Source organism: Scomber japonicus, chromosome 23 (genome assembly GCF_027409825.1).
Source record: "Scomber japonicus isolate fScoJap1 chromosome 23, fScoJap1.pri, whole genome shotgun sequence".
NCBI classification, from domain to species: domain Eukaryota; kingdom Metazoa; phylum Chordata; class Actinopteri; order Scombriformes; family Scombridae; genus Scomber; species Scomber japonicus.
Window position 1 is genome coordinate 38,989 of NC_070600.1, and position 21,328 is coordinate 60,316.

A 21,328-nucleotide genomic window follows, 5' to 3' on the forward strand; every position below is an offset into this window, starting at 1 on the left:
TTCAGTTGTTTCATCCTTCCACACCCTGGTGTCTGCCAGGTGTCTCCCTGCTCATCTAGTGGTTAGTGCTCTGTGTACTGCAACTTATTTAAAAGGACTTCTCACTTCCCCCATAGATGACCAGATGGCGCAGCTGCCTCTTCACTTCATGCATTGGCCGGGAATCGAACCCGGGTCAACTGCTTGGGAAGCAGCTATGCTCGCCACTATACCACCAATGCCTTGAAAAGCCCGCTTTCAACGCCAGCACAAATGATGAACCCATAACAGCACTTGCCAGACGTTGTAGAATTTTTACTAAATCAGAGTCTACAATGCCAGACTGACATTTGCAATGAACACACTGTGAATTTCAGCAATCGCACACGTTTCGGTGTAACGCCTCACTTCAACAACACACCTCCGTCTGACACAGTGACGAAGGAAGGAAGGTTGAGGTTTCCGTAGTTGACAGGATTCGAACCTGCGCGGGGAACCCCCAATGGATTTCAAGTCCATCGCCTTGACCACTCGGCCACAACTACCTTCCCTCCACTGTTTCAATGGGTTCAGCCAATTTTAGAGGTTTCCTTGTTTACAATGCCAGCCCAATTGGATGAAAAAAAAGGCTGCAGTAGATATGGGAATGACAATAATTCACAGCCATTGCAATATCAGTTACAAGCATGCTAAGTGGGAAAGCCCCGAAATTTTGAACCCTGTTGAACATCTTTTCTATGAGCACAAGTTTTTATTGAACATGTTTCTTCCAATCAGGGAAAAGCGGGTCCCTGATGGTCTAGTGGCTAGGATTCGGCGCTCTCACCGCCGCGGCCCGGGTTCGATTCCCGGTCAGGGAAAGCGGAGGTGGCGTGAAGTGTGATTGTTACTCATGTAGCCATGGCAGTTATTTGGTCGAACTCGTCCAGTTTTGTGTCAGGGTGATCACAGTGTATGATTTCAGTTGTGTCATCCTTCCCCCCAAGGTCGTGGTTCCCTGATGGTCTAGTGGCTAGGATTCGGCGCTCTCACCGCCGCGGCCCGGGTTCGATTCCCGGTCAGGGAAAGCAGAGGTGGCATGAGGTTGCTGCTTATATAGCCAAGCCAGTAAATTGGTCAAGCCAGGACAATTTTGTGTCAGGGGTGATTTTCAGTTGTTTCATCCTTCCACACCCTGGTGTCTGCCTGCTCATCTAGTGGTTAGTGCTCTGTGTACTGCAACTTATTTAAGAGGACTTCTCACTTCCCCCATAGATAACCAGATGGCGCAGCTGCCTCTTCACTTCATGCATTGGCCGGGAATCGAACCCGGGTCAACTGCTTGGGAAGCAGCTATGCTCGCCACTATACCACCAATGCCTTGAAAAGCCCGCTTTCAACGCCAGCACAAATGATGAACCCATAACAGCACTTGCCAGACGTTGTAGAATTTTTACTAAATTAGAGTCTACAATGCCAGACTGACATTTGCAATGAACGCACTGTGAATTTCAGCAATCGCACACGTTTCGGTGTAACGCCTCACTTCAACAACACACCTCCGTCTGACACAGTGACGAAGGAAGGAAGGTTGAGGTTTCCGTAGTTGACAGGATTCGAACCTGCGCGGGGAACCCCCAATGGATTTCAAGTCCATCGCCTTGACCACTCGGCCACAACTACCTTCCCTCCACTGTTTCAATGGGTTCAGCCAATTTTAGAGGTTTCCTTGTTTACAATGCCAGCCCAATTGGATGAAAAAAAAGGCTGCAGTAGATATGGGAATGACAATAATTCACAGCCATTGCAATATCAGTTACAAGCATGCTAAGTGGGACAGCCCCGATATTTTGAACCCTGTTGAACATCTTTTCTATGAGCACAAGTTTTTATTGAACATGTTTCTTCCAATCAGGGAAAAGCGGGTCCCTGATGGTCTAGTGGCTAGGATTCGGCGCTCTCACCGCCGCGGCCCGGGTTCGATTCCCGGTCAGGGAAAGCGGAGGTGGCGTGAAGTGTGATTGTTACTCATGTAGCCATGGCAGTTATTTGGTCGAACTCGTCCAGTTTTGTGTCAGGGTGATCACAGTGTATGATTTCAGTTGTGTCATCCTTCCCCCCAAGGTCGTGGTTCCCTGATGGTCTAGTGGCTAGGATTCGGCGCTCTCATCGCCGCGGCCAGGGTTCGATTCCCGGTCAGGGAAAGCAGAGGTGGCATGAGGTTGCTGCTTATATAGTCAAGCCAGGACAATTTTGTGTCAGGGGTGATTTTCAGTTGTTTCATCCTTCCACACCCTGGTGTCTGCCAGGTGTCTGCCAGGTGTCTCCCTGCTCATCTAGTGGTTAGTGCTCTGTGTACTGCAACTTATTTAAAAGGACTTCTCACTTCCCCCATAGATGACCAGATGGCGCAGCTGCCTCTTCACTTCATGCATTGGCCGGGAATCGAACCCGGGTCAACTGCTTGGGAAGCAGCTATGCTCGCCACTATACCACCAATGCCTTGAAAAGCCCGCTTTCAACGCCAGCACAAATGATGAACCCATAACAGCACTTGCCAGACGTTGTAGAATTTTTACTAAATCAGAGTCTACAATGCCAGACTGACATTTGCAATGAACACACTGCGAATTTCAGCAATCGCACACGTTTCGGTGTAACGCCTCACTTCAACAACACACCTCCGTCTGACACAGTGACGAAGGAAGGAAGGTTGAGGTTTCCGTAGTTGACAGGATTCGAACCTGCGCAGGGAACCCCCAATGGATTTCAAGTCCATCGCCTTGACCACTCGGCCACAACTACCTTCCCTCCACTGTTTCAATGGGTTCAGCCAATTTTAGAGGTTTCCTTGTTTACAATGCCAGCCCAATTGGATGAAAAAAAAGGCTGCAGTAGATATGGGAATGACAATAATTCACAGCCATTGCAATATCAGTTACAAGCATGCTAAGTGGGACAGCCCCGATATTTTGAACCCTGTTGAACATCTTTTCTATGAGCACAAGTTTTTATTGAACATGTTTCTTCCAATCAGGGAAAAGCGGGTCCCTGATGGTCTAGTGGCTAGGATTCGGCGCTCTCACCGCCGCGGCCCGGGTTCGATTCCCGGTCAGGGAAAGCGGAGGTGGCGTGAAGTGTGATTGTTACTCATGTAGCCAAGGCAGTTATTTGGTCGAACTCGTCCAGTTTTGTGTCAGGGTGATCACAGTGTATGATTTCAGTTGTGTCATCCTTCCCCCCAAGGTCGTGGTTCCCTGATGGTCTAGTGGCTAGGATTCGGCGCTCTCACCGCCGCGGCCCGGGTTCGATTCCCGGTCAGGGAAAGCAGAGGTGGCATGAGGTTGCTGCTTATATAGCCAAGCCAGTAAATTGGTCAAGCCAGGACAATTTTGTGTCAGGGGTGATTTTCAGTTGTTTCATCCTTCCACACCCTGGTGTCTGCCAGGTGTCTCCCTGCTCATCTAGTGGGTAGTGCTCTGTGTACTGCAACTTATTTAAAAGGACTTCTCACTTCCCCCATAGATGACCAGATGGCGCAGCTGCCTCTTCACTTCATGTATTGGCCGAGAATCGAACCCGGGTCAACTGCTTGGGAAGCAGCTATGCTCGCCACTATACCACCAATGCCTTGAAAAGCCCGCTTTCAACGCCAGCACAAATGATGAACCCATAACAGCACTTGCCAGACGTTGTAGAATTTTTACTAAATCAGAGTCTACAATGCCAGACTGACATTTGCAATGAACACACTGTGAATTTCAGCAATCGCACACGTTTCGGTGTAACGCCTCACTTCAACAACACACCTCCGTCTGACACAGTGACGAAGGAAGGAAGGTTGAGGTTTCCGTAGTTGACAGGATTCGAACCTGCGCGGGGAACCCCCAATGGATTTCAAGTCCATCGCCTTGACCACTCGGCCACAACTACCTTCCCTCCACTGTTTCAATGGGTTCAGCCAATTTTAGAGGTTTCTTTGTTTACAATGCCAGCCCAATTGGATGAAAAAAAAGGCTGCAGTAGATATGGGAATGACAATAATTAACAGCCATTGCAATATCAGTTACAAGCATGCTAAGTGGGACAGCCCCGATATTTTGAACCCTGTTGAACATCTTTTCTATGAGCACAAGTTTTTATTGAACATGTTTCTTCCAATGAGGGAAAAGCGGGTCCCTGATGGTCTAGTGGCTAGGTTTCGGCGCTCTCACCGCCGCGGCCCGGGTTAGATTCTCGGTCAGGGAAAGCGGAGGTGGCGTGAAGTGTGATTGTTACTCATGTAGCCATGGCAGTTATTTGGTCGAACTCGTCCAGTTTTGTGTCAGGGTGATCACAGTGTATGATTTCAGTTGTGTCATCCTTCCCCCCAAGGTCGTGGTTCCCTGATGGTCTAGTGGCTAGGATTCGGCGCTCTCACCGCCGCGGCCCGGGTTCGATTCCCGGTCAGGGAAAGCAGAGGTGGCATGAGGTTGCTGCTTATATAGTCAAGCCAGGACAATTTTGTGTCAGGGGTGATTTTCAGTTGTTTCATCCTTCCACACCCTGGTGTCTGCCAGGTGTCTCCCTGCTCATCTAGTGGTTAGTGCTCTGTGTACTGCAACTTATTTAAAAGGACTTCTCACTTCCCCCATAGATGACCAGATGGCGCAGCTGCCTCTTCACTTCATGCATTGGCCGGGAATCGAACCCGGGTCAACTGCTTGGGAAGCAGCTATGCTCGCCACTATACCACCAATGCCTTGAAAAGCCCGCTTTCAACGCCAGCACAAATGATGAACCCATAACAGCACTTGCCAGACGTTGTAGAATTTTTACTAAATCAGAGTCTACAATGCCAGACTGACATTTGCAATGAACACACTGTGAATTTCAGCAATCGCACACGTTTCGGTGTAACGCCTCACTTCAACAACACACCTCCGTCTGACACAGTGACGAAGGAAGGAAGGTTGAGGTTTCCGTAGTTGACAGGATTCGAACCTGCGCGGGGAACCCCCAATGGATTTCAAGTCCATCGCCTTGACCACTCGGCCACAACTACCTTCCCTCCACTGTTTCAATGGGTTCAGCCAATTTTAGAGGTTTCCTTGTTTACAATGCCAGCCCAATTGGATGAAAAAAAAGGCTGCAGTAGATATGGGAATGACAATAATTCACAGCCATTGCAATATCAGTTACAAGCATGCTAAGTGGGAAAGCCCCGAAATTTTGAACCCTGTTGAACATCTTTTCTATGAGCACAAGTTTTTATTGAACATGTTTCTTCCAATCAGGGAAAAGCGGGTCCCTGATGGTCTAGTGGCTAGGATTCGGCGCTCTCACCGCCGCGGCCCGGGTTCGATTCCCGGTCAGGGAAAGCGGAGGTGGCGTGAAGTGTGATTGTTACTCATGTAGCCATGGCAGTTATTTGGTCGAACTCGTCCAGTTTTGTGTCAGGGTGATCACAGTGTATGATTTCAGTTGTGTCATCCTTCCCCCCAAGGTCGTGGTTCCCTGATGGTCTAGTGGCTAGGATTCGGCGCTCTCACCGCCGCGGCCCGGGTTCGATTCCCGGTCAGGGAAAGCAGAGGTGGCATGAGGTTGCTGCTTATATAGCCAAGCCAGTAAATTGGTCAAGCCAGGACAATTTTGTGTCAGGGGTGATTTTCAGTTGTTTCATCCTTCCACACCCTGGTGTCTGCCAGGTGTCTCCCTGCTCATCTAGTGGTTAGTGCTCTGTGTACTGCAACTTATTTAAGAGGACTTCTCACTTCCCCCATAGATAACCAGATGGCGCAGCTGCCTCTTCACTTCATGCATTGGCCGGGAATCGAACCCGGGTCAACTGCTTGGGAAGCAGCTATGCTCGCCACTATACCACCAATGCCTTGAAAAGCCCGCTTTCAACGCCAGCACAAATGATGAACCCATAACAGCACTTGCCAGACGTTGTAGAATTTTTACTAAATTAGAGTCTACAATGCCAGACTGACATTTGCAATGAACGCACTGTGAATTTCAGCAATCGCACACGTTTCGGTGTAACGCCTCACTTCAACAACACACCTCCGTCTGACACAGTGACGAAGGAAGGAAGGTTGAGGTTTCCGTAGTTGACAGGATTCGAACCTGCGCGGGGAACCCCCAATGGATTTCAAGTCCATCGCCTTGACCACTCGGCCACAACTACCTTCCCTCCACTGTTTCAATGGGTTCAGCCAATTTTAGAGGTTTCCTTGTTTACAATGCCAGCCCAATTGGATGAAAAAAAAGGCTGCAGTAGATATGGGAATGACAATAATTCACAGCCATTGCAATATCAGTTACAAGCATGCTAAGTGGGACAGCCCCGATATTTTGAACCCTGTTGAACATCTTTTCTATGAGCACAAGTTTTTATTGAACATGTTTCTTCCAATCAGGGAAAAGCGGGTCCCTGATGGTCTAGTGGCTAGGATTCGGCGCTCTCACCGCCGCGGCCCGGGTTCGATTCCCGGTCAGGGAAAGCGGAGGTGGCGTGAAGTGTGATTGTTACTCATGTAGCCATGGCAGTTATTTGGTCGAACTCGTCCAGTTTTGTGTCAGGGTGATCACAGTGTATGATTTCAGTTGTGTCATCCTTCCCCCCAAGGTCGTGGTTCCCTGATGGTCTAGTGGCTAGGATTCGGCGCTCTCATCGCCGCGGCCAGGGTTCGATTCCCGGTCAGGGAAAGCAGAGGTGGCATGAGGTTGCTGCTTATATAGTCAAGCCAGGACAATTTTGTGTCAGGGGTGATTTTCAGTTGTTTCATCCTTCCACACCCTGGTGTCTGCCAGGTGTCTGCCAGGTGTCTCCCTGCTCATCTAGTGGTTAGTGCTCTGTGTACTGCAACTTATTTAAAAGGACTTCTCACTTCCCCCATAGATGACCAGATGGCGCAGCTGCCTCTTCACTTCATGCATTGGCCGGGAATCGAACCCGGGTCAACTGCTTGGGAAGCAGCTATGCTCGCCACTATACCACCAATGCCTTGAAAAGCCCGCTTTCAACGCCAGCACAAATGATGAACCCATAACAGCACTTGCCAGACGTTGTAGAATTTTTACTAAATCAGAGTCTACAATGCCAGACTGACATTTGCAATGAACACACTGCGAATTTCAGCAATCGCACACGTTTCGGTGTAACGCCTCACTTCAACAACACACCTCCGTCTGACACAGTGACGAAGGAAGGAAGGTTGAGGTTTCCGTAGTTGACAGGATTCGAACCTGCGCAGGGAACCCCCAATGGATTTCAAGTCCATCGCCTTGACCACTCGGCCACAACTACCTTCCCTCCACTGTTTCAATGGGTTCAGCCAATTTTAGAGGTTTCCTTGTTTACAATGCCAGCCCAATTGGATGAAAAAAAAGGCTGCAGTAGATATGGGAATGACAATAATTCACAGCCATTGCAATATCAGTTACAAGCATGCTAAGTGGGACAGCCCCGATATTTTGAACCCTGTTGAACATCTTTTCTATGAGCACAAGTTTTTATTGAACATGTTTCTTCCAATCAGGGAAAAGCGGGTCCCTGATGGTCTAGTGGCTAGGATTCGGCGCTCTCACCGCCGCGGCCCGGGTTCGATTCCCGGTCAGGGAAAGCGGAGGTGGCGTGAAGTGTGATTGTTACTCATGTAGCCATGGCAGTTATTTGGTCGAACTCGTCCAGTTTTGTGTCAGGGTGATCACAGTGTATGATTTCAGTTGTGTCATCCTTCCCCCCAAGGTCGTGGTTCCCTGATGGTCTAGTGGCTAGGATTCGGCGCTCTCACCGCCGCGGCCCGGGTTCGATTCCCGGTCAGGGAAAGCAGAGGTGGCATGAGGTTGCTGCTTATATAGCCAAGCCAGTAAATTGGTCAAGCCAGGACAATTTTGTGTCAGGGGTGATTTTCAGTTGTTTCATCCTTCCACACCCTGGTGTCTGCCAGGTGTCTCCCTGCTCATCTAGTGGGTAGTGCTCTGTGTACTGCAACTTATTTAAAAGGACTTCTCACTTCCCCCATAGATGACCAGATGGCGCAGCTGCCTCTTCACTTCATGTATTGGCCGAGAATCGAACCCGGGTCAACTGCTTGGGAAGCAGCTATGCTCGCCACTATACCACCAATGCCTTGAAAAGCCCGCTTTCAACGCCAGCACAAATGATGAACCCATAACAGCACTTGCCAGACGTTGTAGAATTTTTACTAAATCAGAGTCTACAATGCCAGACTGACATTTGCAATGAACACACTGTGAATTTCAGCAATCGCACACGTTTCGGTGTAACGCCTCACTTCAACAACACACCTCCGTCTGACACAGTGACGAAGGAAGGAAGGTTGAGGTTTCCGTAGTTGACAGGATTCGAACCTGCGCGGGGAACCCCCAATGGATTTCAAGTCCATCGCCTTGACCACTCGGCCACAACTACCTTCCCTCCACTGTTTCAATGGGTTCAGCCAATTTTAGAGGTTTCTTTGTTTACAATGCCAGCCCAATTGGATGAAAAAAAAGGCTGCAGTAGATATGGGAATGACAATAATTAACAGCCATTGCAATATCAGTTACAAGCATGCTAAGTGGGACAGCCCCGATATTTTGAACCCTGTTGAACATCTTTTCTATGAGCACAAGTTTTTATTGAACATGTTTCTTCCAATGAGGGAAAAGCGGGTCCCTGATGGTCTAGTGGCTAGGTTTCGGCGCTCTCACCGCCGCGGCCCAGGTTAGATTCTCGGTCAGGGAAAGCGGAGGTGGCGTGAAGTGTGATTGTTACTCATGTAGCCATGGCAGTTATTTGGTCGAACTCGTCCAGTTTTGTGTCAGGGTGATCACAGTGTATGATTTCAGTTGTGTCATCCTTCCCCCCAAGGTCGTGGTTCCCTGATGGTCTAGTGGCTAGGATTCGGCGCTCTCACCGCCGCGGCCCGGGTTCGATTCCCGGTCAGGGAAAGCAGAGGTGGCATGAGGTTGCTGCTTATATAGTCAAGCCAGGACAATTTTGTGTCAGGGGTGATTTTCAGTTGTTTCATCCTTCCACACCCTGGTGTCTGCCAGGTGTCTCCCTGCTCATCTAGTGGTTAGTGCTCTGTGTACTGCAACTTATTTAAAAGGACTTCTCACTTCCCCCATAGATGACCAGATGGCGCAGCTGCCTCTTCACTTCATGCATTGGCCGGGAATCGAACCCGGGTCAACTGCTTGGGAAGCAGCTATGCTCGCCACTATACCACCAATGCCTTGAAAAGCCCGCTTTCAACGCCAGCACAAATGATGAACCCATAACAGCACTTGCCAGACGTTGTAGAATTTTTACTAAATCAGAGTCTACAATGCCAGACTGACATTTGCAATGAACACACTGTGAATTTCAGCAATCGCACACGTTTCGGTGTAACGCCTCACTTCAACAACACACCTCCGTCTGACACAGTGACGAAGGAAGGAAGGTTGAGGTTTCCGTAGTTGACAGGATTCGAACCTGCGCAGGGAACCCCCAATGGATTTCAAGTCCATCGCCTTGACCACTCGGCCACAACTACCTTCCCTCCACTGTTTCAATGGGTTCAGCCAATTTTAGAGGTTTCTTTGTTTACAATGCCAGCCCAATTGGATGAAAAAAAAGGCTGCAGTAGATATGGGAATGACAATAATTCACAGCCATTGCAATATCAGTTACAAGCATGCTAAGTGGGACAGCCCCGATATTTTGAACCCTGTTGAACATCTTTTCTATGAGCACAAGTTTTTATTGAACATGTTTCTTCCAATGAGGGAAAAGCGGGTCCCTGATGGTCTAGTGGCTAGGTTTCGGCGCTCTCACCGCCGCGGCCCGGGTTAGATTCTCGGTCAGGGAAAGCGGAGGTGGCGTGAAGTGTGATTGTTACTCATGTAGCCATGGCAGTTATTTGGTCGAACTCGTCCAGTTTTGTGTCAGGGTGATCACAGTGTATGATTTCAGTTGTGTCATCCTTCCCCCCAAGGTCGTGGTTCCCTGATGGTCTAGTGGCTAGGATTCGGCGCTCTCACCGCCGCGGCCCGGGTTCGATTCCCGGTCAGGGAAAGCAGAGGTGGCATGAGGTTGCTGCTTATATAGTCAAGCCAGGACAATTTTGTGTCAGGGGTGATTTTCAGTTGTTTCATCCTTCCACACCCTGGTGTCTGCCAGGTGTCTCCCTGCTCATCTAGTGGTTAGTGCTCTGTGTACTGCAACTTATTTAAAAGGACTTCTCACTTCCCCCATAGATGACCAGATGGCGCAGCTGCCTCTTCACTTCATGCATTGGCCGGGAATCGAACCCGGGTCAACTGCTTGGGAAGCAGCTATGCTCGCCACTATACCACCAATGCCTTGAAAAGCCCGCTTTCAACGCCAGCACAAATGATGAACCCATAACAGCACTTGCCAGACGTTGTAGAATTTTTACTAAATCAGAGTCTACAATGCCAGACTGACATTTGCAATGAACACACTGTGAATTTCAGCAATCGCACACGTTTCGGTGTAACGCCTCACTTCAACAACACACCTCCGTCTGACACAGTGACGAAGGAAGGAAGGTTGAGGTTTCCATAGTTGACAGGATTCGAACCTGCGCAGGGAACCCCCAATGGATTTCAAGTCCATCGCCTTGACCACTCGGCCACAACTACCTTCCCTCCACTGTTTCAATGGGTTCAGCCAATTTTAGAGGTTTCTTTGTTTACAATGCCAGCCCAATTGGATGAAAAAAAAGGCTGCAGTAGATATGGGAATGACAATAATTCACAGCCATTGCAATATCAGTTACAAGCATGCTAAGTGGGACAGCCCCGATATTTTGAACCCTGTTGAACATCTTTTCTATGAGCACAAGTTTTTATTGAACATGTTTCTTCCAATGAGGGAAAAGCGGGTCCCTGATGGTCTAGTGGCTAGGTTTCGGCGCTCTCACCGCCGCGGCCCGGGTTAGATTCTCGGTCAGGGAAAGCGGAGGTGGCGTGAAGTGTGATTGTTACTCATGTAGCCATGGCAGTTATTTGGTCGAACTCGTCCAGTTTTGTGTCAGGGTGATCACAGTGTATGATTTCAGTTGTGTCATCCTTCCCCCCAAGGTCGTGGTTCCCTGATGGTCTAGTGGCTAGGATTCGGCGCTCTCACCGCCGCGGCCCGGGTTCGATTCCCGGTCAGGGAAAGCAGAGGTGGCATGAGGTTGCTGCTTATATAGTCAAGCCAGGACAATTTTGTGTCAGGGGTGATTTTCAGTTGTTTCATCCTTCCACACCCTGGTGTCTGCCAGGTGTCTCCCTGCTCATCTAGTGGTTAGTGCTCTGTGTACTGCAACTTATTTAAAAGGACTTCTCACTTCCCCCATAGATGACCAGATGGCGCAGCTGCCTCTTCACTTCATGCATTGGCCGGGAATCGAACCCGGGTCAACTGCTTGGGAAGCAGCTATGCTCGCCACTATACCACCAATGCCTTGAAAAGCCCGCTTTCAACGCCAGCACAAATGATGAACCCATAACAGCACTTGCCAGACGTTGTAGAATTTTTACTAAATCAGAGTCTACAATGCCAGACTGACATTTGCAATGAACACACTGTGAATTTCAGCAATCGCACACGTTTCGGTGTAACGCCTCACTTCAACAACACACCTCCGTCTGACACAGTGACGAAGGAAGGAAGGTTGAGGTTTCCGTAGTTGACAGGATTCGAACCTGCGCAGGGAACCCCCAATGGATTTCAAGTCCATCGCCTTGACCACTCGGCCACAACTACCTTCCCTCCACTGTTTCAATGGGTTCAGCCAATTTTAGAGGTTTCTTTGTTTACAATGCCAGCCCAATTGGATGAAAAAAAAGGCTGCAGTAGATATGGGAATGACAATAATTCACAGCCATTGCAATATCAGTTACAAGCATGCTAAGTGGGACAGCCCCGATATTTTGAACCCTGTTGAACATCTTTTCTATGAGCACAAGTTTTTATTGAACATGTTTCTTCCAATGAGGGAAAAGCGGGTCCCTGATGGTCTAGTGGCTAGGTTTCGGCGCTCTCACCGCCGCGGCCCGGGTTAGATTCTCGGTCAGGGAAAGCGGAGGTGGCGTGAAGTGTGATTGTTACTCATGTAGCCATGGCAGTTATTTGGTCGAACTCGTCCAGTTTTGTGTCAGGGTGATCACAGTGTATGATTTCAGTTGTGTCATCCTTCCCCCCAAGGTCGTGGTTCCCTGATGGTCTAGTGGCTAGGATTCGGCGCTCTCACCGCCGCGGCCCGGGTTCGATTCCCGGTCAGGGAAAGCAGAGGTGGCATGAGGTTGCTGCTTATATAGTCAAGCCAGGACAATTTTGTGTCAGGGGTGATTTTCAGTTGTTTCATCCTTCCACACCCTGGTGTCTGCCAGGTGTCTCCCTGCTCATCTAGTGGTTAGTGCTCTGTGTACTGCAACTTATTTAAAAGGACTTCTCACTTCCCCCATAGATGACCAGATGGCGCAGCTGCCTCTTCACTTCATGCATTGGCCGGGAATCGAACCCGGGTCAACTGCTTGGGAAGCAGCTATGCTCGCCACTATACCACCAATGCCTTGAAAAGCCCGCTTTCAACGCCAGCACAAATGATGAACCCATAACAGCACTTGCCAGACGTTGTAGAATTTTTACTAAATCAGAGTCTACAATGCCAGACTGACATTTGCAATGAACACACTGTGAATTTCAGCAATCGCACACGTTTCGGTGTAACGCCTCACTTCAACAACACACCTCCGTCTGACACAGTGACGAAGGAAGGAAGGTTGAGGTTTCCGTAGTTGACAGGATTCGAACCTGCGCAGGGAACCCCCAATGGATTTCAAGTCCATCGCCTTGACCACTCGGCCACAACTACCTTCCCTCCACTGTTTCAATGGGTTCAGCCAATTTTAGAGGTTTCTTTGTTTACAATGCCAGCCCAATTGGATGAAAAAAAAGGCTGCAGTAGATATGGGAATGACAATAATTCACAGCCATTGCAATATCAGTTACAAGCATGCTAAGTGGGACAGCCCCGATATTTTGAACCCTGTTGAACATCTTTTCTATGAGCACAAGTTTTTATTGAACATGTTTCTTCCAATGAGGGAAAAGCGGGTCCCTGATGGTCTAGTGGCTAGGTTTCGGCGCTCTCACCGCCGCGGCCCGGGTTAGATTCTCGGTCAGGGAAAGCGGAGGTGGCGTGAAGTGTGATTGTTACTCATGTAGCCATGGCAGTTATTTGGTCGAACTCGTCCAGTTTTGTGTCAGGGTGATCACAGTGTATGATTTCAGTTGTGTCATCCTTCCCCCCAAGGTCGTGGTTCCCTGATGGTCTAGTGGCTAGGATTCGGCGCTCTCACCGCCGCGGCCCGGGTTCGATTCCCGGTCAGGGAAAGCAGAGGTGGCATGAGGTTGCTGCTTATATAGTCAAGCCAGGACAATTTTGTGTCAGGGGTGATTTTCAGTTGTTTCATCCTTCCACACCCTGGTGTCTGCCAGGTGTCTCCCTGCTCATCTAGTGGTTAGTGCTCTGTGTACTGCAACTTATTTAAAAGGACTTCTCACTTCCCCCATAGATGACCAGATGGCGCAGCTGCCTCTTCACTTCATGCATTGGCCGGGAATCGAACCCGGGTCAACTGCTTGGGAAGCAGCTATGCTCGCTACTATACCACCAATGCCTTGAAAAGCCCGCACAATGATGAGCACAAATGATGAACCCATAACAGCACTTGCCAGACGTTGTAGAATTTTTACTAAATTAGAGTCTACAATGCCAGACTGACATTTGCAATGAACACACTGTGAATTTCAGCAATCGCACACGTTTCGGTGTAACGCCTCACTTCAACAACACACCTCCGTCTGACACAGTGACGAAGGAAGGAAGGTTGAGGTTTCCGTAGTTGACAGGATTCGAACCTGCGCAGGGAACCCCCAATGGATTTCAAGTCCATCGCCTTGACCACTCGGCCACAACTACCTTCCCTCCACTGTTTCAATGGGTTCAGCCAATTTTAGAGGTTTCTTTGTTTACAATGCCAGCCCAATTGGATGAAAAAAAAGGCTGCAGTAGATATGGGAATGACAATAATTCACAGCCATTGCAATATCAGTTACAAGCATGCTAAGTGGGACAGCCCCGATATTTTGAACCCTGTTGAACATCTTTTCTATGAGCACAAGTTTTTATTGAACATGTTTCTTCCAATGAGGGAAAAGCGGGTCCCTGATGGTCTAGTGGCTAGGTTTCGGCGCTCTCACCGCCGCGGCCCGGGTTAGATTCTCGGTCAGGGAAAGCGGAGGTGGCGTGAAGTGTGATTGTTACTCATGTAGCCATGGCAGTTATTTGGTCGAACTCGTCCAGTTTTGTGTCAGGGTGATCACAGTGTATGATTTCAGTTGTGTCATCCTTCCCCCCAAGGTCGTGGTTCCCTGATGGTCTAGTGGCTAGGATTCGGCGCTCTCACCGCCGCGGCCCGGGTTCGATTCCCGGTCAGGGAAAGCAGAGGTGGCATGAGGTTGCTGCTTATATAGTCAAGCCAGGACAATTTTGTGTCAGGGGTGATTTTCAGTTGTTTCATCCTTCCACACCCTGGTGTCTGCCAGGTGTCTCCCTGCTCATCTAGTGGTTAGTGCTCTGTGTACTGCAACTTATTTAAAAGGACTTCTCACTTCCCCCATAGATGACCAGATGGCGCAGCTGCCTCTTCACTTCATGCATTGGCCGGGAATCGAACCCGGGTCAACTGCTTGGGAAGCAGCTATGCTCGCTACTATACCACCAATGCCTTGAAAAGCCCGCACAATGATGAGCACAAATGATGAACCCATAACAGCACTTGCCAGACGTTGTAGAATTTTTACTAAATTAGAGTCTACAATGCCAGACTGACATTTGCAATGAACACACTGTGAATTTCAGCAATCGCACACGTTTCGGTGTAACGCCTCACTTCAACAACACACCTCCGTCTGACACAGTGACGAAGGAAGGAAGGCTGAGGTTTCCGTAGTTAACAGGATTCGAACCTGCGCGGGGAACCCCCAGTGGATTTCAAGTCCATCGCCTTGACCACTCGGCCACAACTACCTTCCCTCCACTGTTTTAATGGGTTCAGCCAATTTTAGAGGTTTCCTTGTTTACAATGCCAGCCCAATTGGATGAAAAAAAAGGCTGCAGTAGATATGGGAATGACAATAATTCACAGCCATTGCAATATCAGTTACAAGCATGCTAAGTGGGACAGCCCCGAAATTTTGAACCCTGTTGAACATCTTTTCTATGAGCACAAGTTTTTATTGAACATGTTTCTTCCAATCAGGGAAAAGCGGGTCCCTGGTGGTCTAGTGGCTAGGATTTGGCGCTCTCACCGCCGCGGCCCGGGTTCGATTCCCGGTCAGGGAAAGCGGAGGTGGCGTGAAGTGTGATTGTTACTCATGTAGCCATGGCAGTTATTTGGTCGAACTCGTCCAGTTTTGTGTCAGGGTGATCACAGTGTATGATTTCAGTTGTGTCATCCTTCCCCCCAAGGTCGTGGTTCCCTGATGGTCTAGTGGCTAGGATTCGGCGCTCTCACCGCCGCGGCCCGGGTTCGATTACCGGTCAGGGAAAGCAGAGGTGGCATGAGGTTGCTGCTTATATAGTCAAGCCAGGACAATTTTGTGTCAGGGGTGATTTTCAGTTGTTTCATCCTTCCACACCCTGGTGTCTGCCAGGTGTCTCCCTGCTCATCTAGTGGTTAGTGCTCTGTGTACTGCAACTTATTTAAAAGGACTTCTCACTTCCCCCATAGATGACCAGATGGCGCAGCTGCCTCTTCACTTCATGCATTGGCCGGGAATCGAACCCGGGTCAACTGCTTGGGAAGCAGCTATGCTCGCCACTATACCACCAATGCCTTGAAAAGCCCGCTTTCAACGCCAGCACAAATGATGAACCCATAACAGCACTTGCCAGACGTTGTAGAATTTTTACTAAATCAGAGTCTACAATGCCAGACTGACATTTGCAATGAACACACTGAGAATTTCAGCAATCGCACACGTTTCGGTGTAACGCCTCACTTCAACAACACACCTCCGTCTGACACAGTGACGAAGGAAGGAAGGTTGAGGTTTCCGTAGTTGACAGGATTCGAACCTGCGCGGGGAACCCCCAATGGATTTCAAGTCCATCGCCTTGACCACTCGGCCACAACTACCTTCCCTCCACTGTTTCAATGGGTTCAGCCAATTTTAGAGGTTTCCTTGTTTACAATGCCAGCCCAATTGGATGAAAAAAAAGGCTGCAGTAGATATGGGAATGACAATAATTCACAGCCATTGCAATATCAGTTACAAGCATGCTAAGTGGGACAGCCCCGATATTTTGAACCCTGTTGAACATCTTTTCTATGAGCACAAGTTTTTATTGAACATGTTTCTTCCAATCAGGGAAAAGCGGGTCCCTGATGGTCTAGTGGCTAGGATTCGGCGCTCTCACCGCCGCGGCCCGGGTTCGATTCCCGGTCAGGGAAAGCGGAGGTGGCGTGAAGTGTGATTGTTACTCATGTAGCCATGGCAGTTATTTGGTCGAACTCGTCCAGTTTTGTGTCAGGGTGATCACAGTGTATGATTTCAGTTGTGTCATCCTTCCCCCCAAGGTCGTGGTTCCCTGATGGTCTAGTGGCTAGGATTTGGCGCTCTCACCGCCGCGGCCCGGGTTCGATTCCCGGTCAGGGAAAGCAGAGGTGGCATGAGGTTGCTGCTTATATAGCCAAGCCAGTAAATTGGTCAAGCCAGGACAATTTTGTGTCAGGGGTGATTTTCAGTTGTTTCATCCTTCCACACCCTGGTGTCTGCCAGGTGTCTCCCTGCTCATCTAGTGGTTAGTGCTCTGTGTACTGCAACTTATTTAAAAGGACTTCTCACTTCCCCCATAGATGACCAGATGGCGCAGCTGCCTCTTCACTTCATGCATTGGCCGGGAATCGAACCCGGGTCAACTGCTTGGGAAGCAGCTATGCTCGCCACTATACCACCAATGCCTTGAAAAGCCCGCTTTCAACGCCAGCACAAATGATGAACCCATAACAGCACTTGCCAGACGTTGTAGAATTTTTACTAAATCAGAGTCTACAATGCCAGACTGACATTTGCAATGAACACACTGTGAATTTCAGCAATCGCACACGTTTCGGTGTAACGCCTCACTTCAACAACACACCTCCGTCTGACACAGTGACGAAGGAAGGAAGGTTGAGGTTTCCGTAGTTGACAGGATTCGAACCTGCGCGGGGAACCCCCAATGGATTTCAAGTCCATCGCCTTGACCACTCGGCCACAACTACCTTCCCTCCACTGTTTCAATGGGTTCAGCCAATTTTAGAGGTTTCCTTGTTTACAATGCCAGCCCAATTGGATGAAAAAAAAGGCTGCAGTAGATATGGGAATGACAATAATTCACAGCCATTGCAATATCAGTTACAAGCATGCTAAGTGGGACAGCCCCGATATTTTGAACCCTGTTGAACATCTTTTCTATGAGCACAAGTTTTTATTGAACATGTTTCTTCCAATGAGGGAAAAGCGGGTCCCTGATGGTCTAGTGGCTAGGTTTCGGCGCTCTCACCGCCGCGGCCCGGGTTCGATTCTCGGTCAGGGAAAGCGGAGGTGGCGTGAAGTGTGATTGTTACTCATGTAGCCATGGCAGTTATTTGGTCGAACTCGTCCAGTTTTGTGTCAGGGTGATCACAGTGTATGATTTCAGTTGTGTCATCCTTCCCCCCAAGGTCGTGGTTCCCTGATGGTCTAGTGGCTAGGATTCGGCGCTCTCACCGCCGCGGCCCGGGTTCGATTCCCGGTCAGGGAAAGCAGAGGTGGCATGAGGTTGCTGCTTATATAGCCAAGCCAGTAAATTGGTCAAGCCAGGACAATTTTGTGTCAGGGGTGATTTTCAGTTGTTTCATCCTTCCACACCCTGGTGTCTGCCAGGTGTCTCCCTGCTCATCTAGTGGTTAGTGCTCTGTGTACTGCAACTTATTTAAAAGGACTTCTCACTTCCCCCATAGATGACCAGATGGCGCAGCTGCCTCTTCACTTCATGCATTGGCCGGGAATCGAACCCGGGTCAACTGCTTGGGAAGCAGCTATGCTCGCCACTATACCACCAATGCCTTGAAAAGCCCGCTTTCAACGCCAGCACAAATGATGAACCCATAACAGCACTTGCCAGACGTTGTAGAATTTTTACTAAATCAGAGTCTACAATGCCAGACTGACATTTGCAATGAACACACTGTGAATTTCAGCAATCGCACACGTTTCGGTGTAACGCCTCACTTCAACAACACACCTCCGTCTGACACAGTGACGAAGGAAGGAAGGTTGAGGTTTCCGTAGTTGACAGGATTCGAACCTGCGCGGGGAACCCCCAATGGATTTCAAGTCCATCGCCTTGACCACTCGGCCACAACTACCTTCCCTCCACTGTTTCAATGGGTTCAGCCAATTTTAGAGGTTTCCTTGTTTACAATGCCAGCCCAATTGGATGAAAAAAAAGGCTGCAGTAGATATGGGAATGACAATAATTCACAGCCATTGCAATATCAGTTACAAGCATGCTAAGTGGGACAGCCCCGATATTTTGAACCCTGTTGAACATCTTTTCTATGAGCACAAGTTTTTATTGAACATGTTTCTTCCAATGAGGGAAAAGCGGGTCCCTGATGGTCTAGTGGCTAGGTTTCGGCGCTCTCACCGCCGCGGCCCGGGTTCGATTCTCGGTCAGGGAAAGCGGAGGTGGCGTGAAGTGTGATTGTTACTCATGTAGCCATGGCAGTTATTTGGTCGAACTCGTCCAGTTTTGTGTCAGGGTGATCACAGTGTATGATTTCAGTTGTGTCATCCTTCCCCCCAAGGTTGTGGTTCCCTGATGGTCTAGTGGCTAGGATTCGGCGCTCTCACCGCCGCGGCCCGGGTTTCGATTCCCGGTCAGGGAAAGCAGAGGTGGCATGAGGTTGCTGCTTATATAGTCAAGCCAGGACAATTTTGTGTCAGGGGTGATTTTCAGTTGTTTCATCCTTCCACACCCTGGTGTCTGCCAGGTGTCTCCCTGCTCATCTAGTGGTTAGTGCTCTGTGTACTGCAACTTATTTAAAAGGACTTCTCACTTCCCCCATAGATGACCAGATGGCGCAGCTGCCTCTTCACTTCATGCATTGGCCGGGAATCGAACCCGGGTCAACTGCTTGGGAAGCAGCTATGCTCGCTACTATACCACCAATGCCTTGAAAAGCCCGCACAATGATGAGCACAAATGATGAACCCATAACAGCACTTGCCAGACGTTGTAGAATTTTTACTAAATTAGAGTCTACAATGCCAGACTGACATTTGCAATGAACACACTGTGAATTTCAGCAATCGCACACGTTTCGGTGTAACGCCTCACTTCAACAACACACCTCCGTCTGACACAGTGACGAAGGAAGGAAGGCTGAGGTTTCCGTAGTTAACAGGATTCGAACCTGCGCGGGGAACCCCCAGTGGATTTCAAGTCCATCGCCTTGACCACTCGGCCACAACTACCTTCCCTCCACTGTTTTAATGGGTTCAGCCAATTTTAGAGGTTTCCTTGTTTACAATGCCAGCCCAATTGGATGAAAAAAAAGGCTGCAGTAGATATGGGAATGACAATAATTCACAGCCATTGCAATATCAGTTACAAGCATGCTAAGTGGGACAGCCCCGAAATTTTGAACCCTGTTGAACATCTTTTCTATGAGCACAAGTTTTTATTGAACATGTTTCTTCCAATGAGGGAAAAGCGGGTCCCTGATGGTCTAGTGGCTAGGTTTCGGCGCTCTCACCGCCGCGGCCCGGGTTAGATTCTCGGTCAGGGAAAGCGGAGGTGGCGTGAAGTGTGATTGTTACTCATGTAGCCATGGCAGTTATTTGGTCGAACTCGTCCAGTTTTGTGTCAGGGTGATCACAGTGTATGATTTCAGTTGTGTCATCCTTCCCCCCAAGGTCGTGGTTCCCTGATGGTCTAGTGGCTAGGATTCGGCGCTCTCACCGCCGCGGCCCGGGTTCGATTCCCGGTCAGGGAAAGCAGAGGTGGCATGAGGTTGCTGCTTATATAGCCAAGCCAGTAAATTGGTCAAGCCAGGACAATTTTGTGTCAGGGGTGATTTTCAGTTGTTTCATCCTTCCACACCCTGGTGTCTGCCAGGTGTCTCCCTGCTCATCTAGTGGTTAGTGCTCTGTGTACTGCAACTTATTTAAAAGGACTTCTCACTTCCCCCATAGATGACCAGATGGCGCAGCTGCCTCTTCACTTCATGCATTGGCCGGGAATCGAACCCGGGTCAACTGCTTGGGAAGCAGCTATGCTCGCCACTATACCACCAATGCCTTGAAAAGCCCGCTTTCAACGCCAGCACAAATGATGAACCCATAACAGCACTTGCCAGACGTTGTAGAATTTTTACTAAATCAGAGTCTACAATGCCAGACTGACATTTGCAATGAACACACTGTGAATTTCAGCAATCGCACACGTTTCGGTGTAACGCCTCACTTCAACAACACACCTCCGTCTGACACAGTGACGAAGGAAGGAAGGTTGAGGTTTCCGTAGTTGACAGGATTCGAACCTGCGCGGGGAACCCCCAATGGATTTCAAGTCCATCGCCTTGACCACTCAGCCACAACTACCTTCCCTCCACTGTTTCAATGGGTTCAGCCAATTTTAGAGGTTTCCTTGTTTACAATGCCAGCCCAATTGGATGAAAAAAAAGGCTGCAGTAGATATGGGAATGACAATAATTCACAGCCATTGCAATATCAGTTACAAGCATGCTAAGTGGGACAGCCCCGATATTTTGAACCCTGTTGAACATCTTTTCTATGAGCACAAGTTTTTATTGAACATGTTTCTTCCAATGAGGGAAAAGCGGGTCCCTGATGGTCTAGTGGCTAGGTTTCGGCGCTCTCACCGCCGCGGCCCGGGTTCGATTCTCGGTCAGGGAAAGCGGAGGTGGCGTGAAGTGTGATTGTTACTCATGTAGCCATGGCAGTTATTTGGTCGAACTCGTCCAGTTTTGTGTCAGGGTGATCACAGTGTATGATTTCAGTTGTGTCATCCTTCCCCCCAAGGTCGTGGTTCCCTGATGGTCTAGTGGCTAGGATTCGGCGCTCTCACCGCCGCGGCCCGGGTTCGATTCCCGGTCAGGGAAAGCAGAGGTGGCATGAGGTTGCTGCTTATATAGTCAAGCCAGGACAATTTTGTGTCAGGGGTGATTTTCAGTTGTTTCATCCTTCCACACCCTGGTGTCTGCCAGGTGTCTCCCTGCTCATCTAGTGGTTAGTGCTCTGTGTACTGCAACTTATTTA

General features: G+C 49.2%; 65 non-coding genes across 65 annotated transcripts; 27 read left to right on the top strand and 38 right to left on the bottom strand.

The window, feature by feature from the left end:
- Positions 1–149: 149 nt before the first annotated feature.
- Positions 150–221, bottom strand: trnag-ccc (transfer RNA glycine (anticodon CCC)). Its single transcript has one exon. It is a non-coding gene; the product is annotated as a tRNA-Gly (tRNA).
- A 221-nt stretch (positions 222–442) lies between these two features.
- trnas-uga (transfer RNA serine (anticodon UGA)) lies at positions 443–524 on the bottom strand. The gene has a single exon. It is a non-coding gene; the product is annotated as a tRNA-Ser (tRNA).
- A 243-nt stretch (positions 525–767) lies between these two features.
- On the top strand, positions 768–839 carry trnae-cuc (transfer RNA glutamic acid (anticodon CUC)). The gene has a single exon. It is a non-coding gene; the product is annotated as a tRNA-Glu (tRNA).
- Positions 840–973: 134 nt separating this feature from the next.
- Positions 974–1,045, top strand: trnae-cuc (transfer RNA glutamic acid (anticodon CUC)). Its single transcript has one exon. It is a non-coding gene; the product is annotated as a tRNA-Glu (tRNA).
- A 221-nt stretch (positions 1,046–1,266) lies between these two features.
- On the bottom strand, positions 1,267–1,338 carry trnag-ccc (transfer RNA glycine (anticodon CCC)). The gene has a single exon. It is a non-coding gene; the product is annotated as a tRNA-Gly (tRNA).
- A 221-nt stretch (positions 1,339–1,559) lies between these two features.
- On the bottom strand, positions 1,560–1,641 carry trnas-uga (transfer RNA serine (anticodon UGA)). The gene has a single exon. It is a non-coding gene; the product is annotated as a tRNA-Ser (tRNA).
- A 243-nt stretch (positions 1,642–1,884) lies between these two features.
- trnae-cuc (transfer RNA glutamic acid (anticodon CUC)) lies at positions 1,885–1,956 on the top strand. Its single transcript has one exon. It is a non-coding gene; the product is annotated as a tRNA-Glu (tRNA).
- A 134-nt stretch (positions 1,957–2,090) lies between these two features.
- trnae-cuc (transfer RNA glutamic acid (anticodon CUC)) lies at positions 2,091–2,162 on the top strand. Its single transcript has one exon. It is a non-coding gene; the product is annotated as a tRNA-Glu (tRNA).
- Positions 2,163–2,388: 226 nt separating this feature from the next.
- Positions 2,389–2,460, bottom strand: trnag-ccc (transfer RNA glycine (anticodon CCC)). The gene has a single exon. It is a non-coding gene; the product is annotated as a tRNA-Gly (tRNA).
- Positions 2,461–2,681: 221 nt separating this feature from the next.
- trnas-uga (transfer RNA serine (anticodon UGA)) lies at positions 2,682–2,763 on the bottom strand. The gene has a single exon. It is a non-coding gene; the product is annotated as a tRNA-Ser (tRNA).
- Positions 2,764–3,006: 243 nt separating this feature from the next.
- Positions 3,007–3,078, top strand: trnae-cuc (transfer RNA glutamic acid (anticodon CUC)). Its single transcript has one exon. It is a non-coding gene; the product is annotated as a tRNA-Glu (tRNA).
- Positions 3,079–3,212: 134 nt separating this feature from the next.
- trnae-cuc (transfer RNA glutamic acid (anticodon CUC)) lies at positions 3,213–3,284 on the top strand. The gene has a single exon. It is a non-coding gene; the product is annotated as a tRNA-Glu (tRNA).
- Positions 3,285–3,516: 232 nt separating this feature from the next.
- trnag-ccc (transfer RNA glycine (anticodon CCC)) lies at positions 3,517–3,588 on the bottom strand. Its single transcript has one exon. It is a non-coding gene; the product is annotated as a tRNA-Gly (tRNA).
- Positions 3,589–3,809: 221 nt separating this feature from the next.
- On the bottom strand, positions 3,810–3,891 carry trnas-uga (transfer RNA serine (anticodon UGA)). Its single transcript has one exon. It is a non-coding gene; the product is annotated as a tRNA-Ser (tRNA).
- Positions 3,892–4,340: 449 nt separating this feature from the next.
- Positions 4,341–4,412, top strand: trnae-cuc (transfer RNA glutamic acid (anticodon CUC)). The gene has a single exon. It is a non-coding gene; the product is annotated as a tRNA-Glu (tRNA).
- A 215-nt stretch (positions 4,413–4,627) lies between these two features.
- trnag-ccc (transfer RNA glycine (anticodon CCC)) lies at positions 4,628–4,699 on the bottom strand. The gene has a single exon. It is a non-coding gene; the product is annotated as a tRNA-Gly (tRNA).
- Positions 4,700–4,920: 221 nt separating this feature from the next.
- Positions 4,921–5,002, bottom strand: trnas-uga (transfer RNA serine (anticodon UGA)). The gene has a single exon. It is a non-coding gene; the product is annotated as a tRNA-Ser (tRNA).
- Positions 5,003–5,245: 243 nt separating this feature from the next.
- On the top strand, positions 5,246–5,317 carry trnae-cuc (transfer RNA glutamic acid (anticodon CUC)). Its single transcript has one exon. It is a non-coding gene; the product is annotated as a tRNA-Glu (tRNA).
- A 134-nt stretch (positions 5,318–5,451) lies between these two features.
- On the top strand, positions 5,452–5,523 carry trnae-cuc (transfer RNA glutamic acid (anticodon CUC)). The gene has a single exon. It is a non-coding gene; the product is annotated as a tRNA-Glu (tRNA).
- A 232-nt stretch (positions 5,524–5,755) lies between these two features.
- Positions 5,756–5,827, bottom strand: trnag-ccc (transfer RNA glycine (anticodon CCC)). The gene has a single exon. It is a non-coding gene; the product is annotated as a tRNA-Gly (tRNA).
- A 221-nt stretch (positions 5,828–6,048) lies between these two features.
- Positions 6,049–6,130, bottom strand: trnas-uga (transfer RNA serine (anticodon UGA)). The gene has a single exon. It is a non-coding gene; the product is annotated as a tRNA-Ser (tRNA).
- A 243-nt stretch (positions 6,131–6,373) lies between these two features.
- On the top strand, positions 6,374–6,445 carry trnae-cuc (transfer RNA glutamic acid (anticodon CUC)). Its single transcript has one exon. It is a non-coding gene; the product is annotated as a tRNA-Glu (tRNA).
- A 134-nt stretch (positions 6,446–6,579) lies between these two features.
- trnae-cuc (transfer RNA glutamic acid (anticodon CUC)) lies at positions 6,580–6,651 on the top strand. The gene has a single exon. It is a non-coding gene; the product is annotated as a tRNA-Glu (tRNA).
- A 226-nt stretch (positions 6,652–6,877) lies between these two features.
- On the bottom strand, positions 6,878–6,949 carry trnag-ccc (transfer RNA glycine (anticodon CCC)). The gene has a single exon. It is a non-coding gene; the product is annotated as a tRNA-Gly (tRNA).
- A 221-nt stretch (positions 6,950–7,170) lies between these two features.
- On the bottom strand, positions 7,171–7,252 carry trnas-uga (transfer RNA serine (anticodon UGA)). The gene has a single exon. It is a non-coding gene; the product is annotated as a tRNA-Ser (tRNA).
- A 243-nt stretch (positions 7,253–7,495) lies between these two features.
- trnae-cuc (transfer RNA glutamic acid (anticodon CUC)) lies at positions 7,496–7,567 on the top strand. The gene has a single exon. It is a non-coding gene; the product is annotated as a tRNA-Glu (tRNA).
- A 134-nt stretch (positions 7,568–7,701) lies between these two features.
- On the top strand, positions 7,702–7,773 carry trnae-cuc (transfer RNA glutamic acid (anticodon CUC)). The gene has a single exon. It is a non-coding gene; the product is annotated as a tRNA-Glu (tRNA).
- A 232-nt stretch (positions 7,774–8,005) lies between these two features.
- trnag-ccc (transfer RNA glycine (anticodon CCC)) lies at positions 8,006–8,077 on the bottom strand. The gene has a single exon. It is a non-coding gene; the product is annotated as a tRNA-Gly (tRNA).
- A 221-nt stretch (positions 8,078–8,298) lies between these two features.
- On the bottom strand, positions 8,299–8,380 carry trnas-uga (transfer RNA serine (anticodon UGA)). The gene has a single exon. It is a non-coding gene; the product is annotated as a tRNA-Ser (tRNA).
- A 449-nt stretch (positions 8,381–8,829) lies between these two features.
- Positions 8,830–8,901, top strand: trnae-cuc (transfer RNA glutamic acid (anticodon CUC)). The gene has a single exon. It is a non-coding gene; the product is annotated as a tRNA-Glu (tRNA).
- Positions 8,902–9,116: 215 nt separating this feature from the next.
- Positions 9,117–9,188, bottom strand: trnag-ccc (transfer RNA glycine (anticodon CCC)). Its single transcript has one exon. It is a non-coding gene; the product is annotated as a tRNA-Gly (tRNA).
- A 221-nt stretch (positions 9,189–9,409) lies between these two features.
- trnas-uga (transfer RNA serine (anticodon UGA)) lies at positions 9,410–9,491 on the bottom strand. Its single transcript has one exon. It is a non-coding gene; the product is annotated as a tRNA-Ser (tRNA).
- Positions 9,492–9,940: 449 nt separating this feature from the next.
- On the top strand, positions 9,941–10,012 carry trnae-cuc (transfer RNA glutamic acid (anticodon CUC)). The gene has a single exon. It is a non-coding gene; the product is annotated as a tRNA-Glu (tRNA).
- Positions 10,013–10,227: 215 nt separating this feature from the next.
- Positions 10,228–10,299, bottom strand: trnag-ccc (transfer RNA glycine (anticodon CCC)). Its single transcript has one exon. It is a non-coding gene; the product is annotated as a tRNA-Gly (tRNA).
- A 221-nt stretch (positions 10,300–10,520) lies between these two features.
- Positions 10,521–10,602, bottom strand: trnas-uga (transfer RNA serine (anticodon UGA)). The gene has a single exon. It is a non-coding gene; the product is annotated as a tRNA-Ser (tRNA).
- A 449-nt stretch (positions 10,603–11,051) lies between these two features.
- Positions 11,052–11,123, top strand: trnae-cuc (transfer RNA glutamic acid (anticodon CUC)). Its single transcript has one exon. It is a non-coding gene; the product is annotated as a tRNA-Glu (tRNA).
- Positions 11,124–11,338: 215 nt separating this feature from the next.
- Positions 11,339–11,410, bottom strand: trnag-ccc (transfer RNA glycine (anticodon CCC)). The gene has a single exon. It is a non-coding gene; the product is annotated as a tRNA-Gly (tRNA).
- Positions 11,411–11,631: 221 nt separating this feature from the next.
- On the bottom strand, positions 11,632–11,713 carry trnas-uga (transfer RNA serine (anticodon UGA)). The gene has a single exon. It is a non-coding gene; the product is annotated as a tRNA-Ser (tRNA).
- Positions 11,714–12,162: 449 nt separating this feature from the next.
- Positions 12,163–12,234, top strand: trnae-cuc (transfer RNA glutamic acid (anticodon CUC)). Its single transcript has one exon. It is a non-coding gene; the product is annotated as a tRNA-Glu (tRNA).
- A 215-nt stretch (positions 12,235–12,449) lies between these two features.
- trnag-ccc (transfer RNA glycine (anticodon CCC)) lies at positions 12,450–12,521 on the bottom strand. The gene has a single exon. It is a non-coding gene; the product is annotated as a tRNA-Gly (tRNA).
- Positions 12,522–12,742: 221 nt separating this feature from the next.
- Positions 12,743–12,824, bottom strand: trnas-uga (transfer RNA serine (anticodon UGA)). The gene has a single exon. It is a non-coding gene; the product is annotated as a tRNA-Ser (tRNA).
- Positions 12,825–13,273: 449 nt separating this feature from the next.
- trnae-cuc (transfer RNA glutamic acid (anticodon CUC)) lies at positions 13,274–13,345 on the top strand. The gene has a single exon. It is a non-coding gene; the product is annotated as a tRNA-Glu (tRNA).
- A 215-nt stretch (positions 13,346–13,560) lies between these two features.
- trnag-ccc (transfer RNA glycine (anticodon CCC)) lies at positions 13,561–13,632 on the bottom strand. Its single transcript has one exon. It is a non-coding gene; the product is annotated as a tRNA-Gly (tRNA).
- A 220-nt stretch (positions 13,633–13,852) lies between these two features.
- On the bottom strand, positions 13,853–13,934 carry trnas-uga (transfer RNA serine (anticodon UGA)). The gene has a single exon. It is a non-coding gene; the product is annotated as a tRNA-Ser (tRNA).
- Positions 13,935–14,383: 449 nt separating this feature from the next.
- trnae-cuc (transfer RNA glutamic acid (anticodon CUC)) lies at positions 14,384–14,455 on the top strand. The gene has a single exon. It is a non-coding gene; the product is annotated as a tRNA-Glu (tRNA).
- A 215-nt stretch (positions 14,456–14,670) lies between these two features.
- Positions 14,671–14,742, bottom strand: trnag-ccc (transfer RNA glycine (anticodon CCC)). The gene has a single exon. It is a non-coding gene; the product is annotated as a tRNA-Gly (tRNA).
- Positions 14,743–14,962: 220 nt separating this feature from the next.
- trnas-uga (transfer RNA serine (anticodon UGA)) lies at positions 14,963–15,044 on the bottom strand. Its single transcript has one exon. It is a non-coding gene; the product is annotated as a tRNA-Ser (tRNA).
- Positions 15,045–15,287: 243 nt separating this feature from the next.
- On the top strand, positions 15,288–15,359 carry trnae-cuc (transfer RNA glutamic acid (anticodon CUC)). The gene has a single exon. It is a non-coding gene; the product is annotated as a tRNA-Glu (tRNA).
- A 134-nt stretch (positions 15,360–15,493) lies between these two features.
- Positions 15,494–15,565, top strand: trnae-cuc (transfer RNA glutamic acid (anticodon CUC)). The gene has a single exon. It is a non-coding gene; the product is annotated as a tRNA-Glu (tRNA).
- Positions 15,566–15,780: 215 nt separating this feature from the next.
- On the bottom strand, positions 15,781–15,852 carry trnag-ccc (transfer RNA glycine (anticodon CCC)). The gene has a single exon. It is a non-coding gene; the product is annotated as a tRNA-Gly (tRNA).
- A 221-nt stretch (positions 15,853–16,073) lies between these two features.
- On the bottom strand, positions 16,074–16,155 carry trnas-uga (transfer RNA serine (anticodon UGA)). Its single transcript has one exon. It is a non-coding gene; the product is annotated as a tRNA-Ser (tRNA).
- A 243-nt stretch (positions 16,156–16,398) lies between these two features.
- On the top strand, positions 16,399–16,470 carry trnae-cuc (transfer RNA glutamic acid (anticodon CUC)). The gene has a single exon. It is a non-coding gene; the product is annotated as a tRNA-Glu (tRNA).
- A 134-nt stretch (positions 16,471–16,604) lies between these two features.
- trnae-cuc (transfer RNA glutamic acid (anticodon CUC)) lies at positions 16,605–16,676 on the top strand. Its single transcript has one exon. It is a non-coding gene; the product is annotated as a tRNA-Glu (tRNA).
- A 232-nt stretch (positions 16,677–16,908) lies between these two features.
- On the bottom strand, positions 16,909–16,980 carry trnag-ccc (transfer RNA glycine (anticodon CCC)). Its single transcript has one exon. It is a non-coding gene; the product is annotated as a tRNA-Gly (tRNA).
- Positions 16,981–17,201: 221 nt separating this feature from the next.
- trnas-uga (transfer RNA serine (anticodon UGA)) lies at positions 17,202–17,283 on the bottom strand. Its single transcript has one exon. It is a non-coding gene; the product is annotated as a tRNA-Ser (tRNA).
- A 449-nt stretch (positions 17,284–17,732) lies between these two features.
- Positions 17,733–17,804, top strand: trnae-cuc (transfer RNA glutamic acid (anticodon CUC)). The gene has a single exon. It is a non-coding gene; the product is annotated as a tRNA-Glu (tRNA).
- A 232-nt stretch (positions 17,805–18,036) lies between these two features.
- Positions 18,037–18,108, bottom strand: trnag-ccc (transfer RNA glycine (anticodon CCC)). The gene has a single exon. It is a non-coding gene; the product is annotated as a tRNA-Gly (tRNA).
- A 221-nt stretch (positions 18,109–18,329) lies between these two features.
- Positions 18,330–18,411, bottom strand: trnas-uga (transfer RNA serine (anticodon UGA)). The gene has a single exon. It is a non-coding gene; the product is annotated as a tRNA-Ser (tRNA).
- Positions 18,412–18,860: 449 nt separating this feature from the next.
- trnae-cuc (transfer RNA glutamic acid (anticodon CUC)) lies at positions 18,861–18,933 on the top strand. The gene has a single exon. It is a non-coding gene; the product is annotated as a tRNA-Glu (tRNA).
- Positions 18,934–19,148: 215 nt separating this feature from the next.
- trnag-ccc (transfer RNA glycine (anticodon CCC)) lies at positions 19,149–19,220 on the bottom strand. Its single transcript has one exon. It is a non-coding gene; the product is annotated as a tRNA-Gly (tRNA).
- A 220-nt stretch (positions 19,221–19,440) lies between these two features.
- Positions 19,441–19,522, bottom strand: trnas-uga (transfer RNA serine (anticodon UGA)). Its single transcript has one exon. It is a non-coding gene; the product is annotated as a tRNA-Ser (tRNA).
- A 449-nt stretch (positions 19,523–19,971) lies between these two features.
- trnae-cuc (transfer RNA glutamic acid (anticodon CUC)) lies at positions 19,972–20,043 on the top strand. Its single transcript has one exon. It is a non-coding gene; the product is annotated as a tRNA-Glu (tRNA).
- Positions 20,044–20,275: 232 nt separating this feature from the next.
- On the bottom strand, positions 20,276–20,347 carry trnag-ccc (transfer RNA glycine (anticodon CCC)). The gene has a single exon. It is a non-coding gene; the product is annotated as a tRNA-Gly (tRNA).
- Positions 20,348–20,568: 221 nt separating this feature from the next.
- trnas-uga (transfer RNA serine (anticodon UGA)) lies at positions 20,569–20,650 on the bottom strand. The gene has a single exon. It is a non-coding gene; the product is annotated as a tRNA-Ser (tRNA).
- A 449-nt stretch (positions 20,651–21,099) lies between these two features.
- Positions 21,100–21,171, top strand: trnae-cuc (transfer RNA glutamic acid (anticodon CUC)). The gene has a single exon. It is a non-coding gene; the product is annotated as a tRNA-Glu (tRNA).
- The last annotated feature ends 157 nt before the right edge of the window (positions 21,172–21,328 follow it).